Below are 2500 nucleotides of genomic sequence, written 5' to 3'. Positions count from 1 at the left end.
AAGTTTGGAGTTTGGGTTTGAAAATTTTATGGGAGCTTCCTAGAAGCCTAAGAAATGCTTTGCTCGAGACGGATTTCGATTTGGAGGTCCCCCGAGTTAAGTTTGCCCTTTATGACTCCTCGCCCGCATGCTCGTGCACACCGGCGTGCACGTGGGCATCGTATGCTAAAAAATGATGTTTGGAGTTTGGGTTTGAAAATTTTACGGGAACTTCCTAGAAGCCTAAGAAATGCTTTGCTCGAGACGGATTTCGATTTGGAGGTCCGCCGTGTTAATTTTGCCAATTACGGCTCCTCGCCCGCACGCTCGTGCACCCCGACGTGCACACCGGCGCGCACGTGGGCATCGTATGCTAAAAAATGAAGTTTGGAGTTTGGGTTTGAAAATTTTACGGGAACTTCCTAGAAGCCTAAGAAATGCTTTGCTCGAGACGGATTTCGATTTGGAGGTCCCCCGAGTTAATTTTGCCCATTACGACTCCTCGCCCGCACGCTCGTGCACCCCGGCGTGCACGTGGGCATAGTATGCTAAAAAATGAAGTTTGGAGTTTGGGTTCGGAAATTTTATGGGAGCTTCCTAGAAGCCTAAGAACTGCTTTGCTCGAGACGGATTTTGATTTGGAGATCCCCCGAGTTAGTTTTGCCCATTATGACTCCTCCCCCGCACGCTCAAGCACCCCCGCGTGCACGGGGGCATCGTATGCTAAAAAATGAAGTTTGGAGTTTGGGTTTGGAAATTTTATGGGAGCTTCCTAGAAGCCTAAGAAGTGCTTTGCTCGAGACGGATTTCGATTTGGAGGTCCCCCGAGTTAATTTTGCCCATTATGACTCCTCGCCCGCACGCTTAAGCACCCCCGCGTGCACGTGGGCATTGTGTGCTAAAAAATGAAGTTTGGAGTTTGGGTTTGAAAATTTTACGGGAACTTCCTAGAAGCCTAAGAAATGCTTTGCTCGAGACGGATTTCGATTTGGAGGTCCCCCGAGTTAATTTTGCCCATTACGACTCCTCGCCCGCACGCTCGTGCACCCCGGCGTGCACGTGGGCATCGTATGCTAAAAAATGAAGTTTGGAGTTTGGGTTTGAAAATTTTATGGGAGCTTCCTAGAAGCTTAAGAAGTGTTTTGCTCGAGACGGATTTCGATTTGGAGGTCCCCCGAGTCAATGTTGCCCATTATGGCTCCTCTCCCGCATGCTCAAGCACCCCTGCGTGCACGTGGGCATTGTATGCTAAAAAATAAAGTTTGGAGTTTGGGTTTGGAAGTTTTATGGGAGCTTCCTTGAAGCTTAAGAAGTGTTTTGCTCGAGACGGATTTCGATTTGGAGGTCCCCCGAGTCAATGTTGCCCATTATGGCTCCTCGCCCGCACGCTCAAGCACCCCGGCGTGCACGTGGGCATTGTATGCTAAAAAATAAAGTTTGGAGTTTGGGTTTGGAAGTTTTATGGGAGCTTCCTAGAAGCTTAAGAAGTGTTTTGCTCGAGACGGATTTCGATTTGGAGGTCCCCCGAGTCAATGTTGCCCATTATGGCTCCTCTCCCGCATGCTCAAGCACCCCTGCGTGCACACCGGCGTGCACGTGGGCATTGTAGGCTAAAAAATGAAGTTTGGAGTTTGGGTTTGGAAATTTTATGGGAGCTTCCTTGAAGCCTAAGAAGTGTTTTGCTCGAAACGGAATTCGATTTGGAGGTCCCCCGAGTCAATTTTGCCCATTACGACTCCTCGCTCGCATGCAATATCTACTCCTGTCAGAGCTGTGGTTTTACTTAAGACTACTATAGGGGGGGGGGAGTTCTCAGCACCAAGAGCTGCAAGTAAGGCCATTGCTTGCTTTGCAGTCTCGATTGCTCTACTAGTGAATAGTAGATGTCTTGGTTAGCTTGGAACGAAAAAAAAAATTTTTTGGGGAAAAAAAAAAAAAAAAGTTTTTGTGAAAAAAAATTTTTCGAAAAAAAAAAAAAAAAAAAAAATTTTTTTGGATGCCTCGGTCTTCTATTTGTTTTGCTTGGGTAGATTAGGAAAAAAAAAAAAAAAAATTTTTTTGTTGGATGCCTCGGTCTTCATATTCTTTCTCGGCTATTTCGAAAAAAAAAAAAAAAAATTCCGGGAAAGAGAAAAAAAAAATTATTTTTTGTTGGTTGCCTCGGTCTTCATGTTCTTTCTCTGGTATATGGGAAAGAAAAAAAAAAAAAAAAAATTTTGGATGCCTCGGTCTTCTTGTTCTCGGTTGGATTTATCGAAAAAAAAAAAAAAAAAAAAAAAAAAAAAAAAAAAAATTTTGATGCCTCGGTCTTCTTGTTCTTGCTTTGGTATATCGGAGAAAAAAAAAAAAAAATTTTTTGGATGCCTCGGTCTTCTTGTTCATTCTTCGGTATATCAAAAAAAAAAAAAAAAAAAAAAAAATTTGAGACTTCGGTCTTCTTGTTCTTGCTTTGGTATATCGGAGAAAAAAAAAAAAAAAAATTTTGGATGCCTCGGTCTTCTTGTTCATTCTTCGGTATATC

This window comes from Cornus florida, unplaced genomic scaffold (genome assembly GCF_030987335.1).
Source record: "Cornus florida cultivar Cherokee Brave unplaced genomic scaffold, ASM3098733v1 CherokeeBrave_3.0.0_Hap2_scaffold_64, whole genome shotgun sequence".
Taxonomy (NCBI): Eukaryota; Viridiplantae; Streptophyta; class Magnoliopsida; order Cornales; family Cornaceae; genus Cornus; species Cornus florida.
This window is presented reverse-complemented; position numbering follows the sequence as displayed.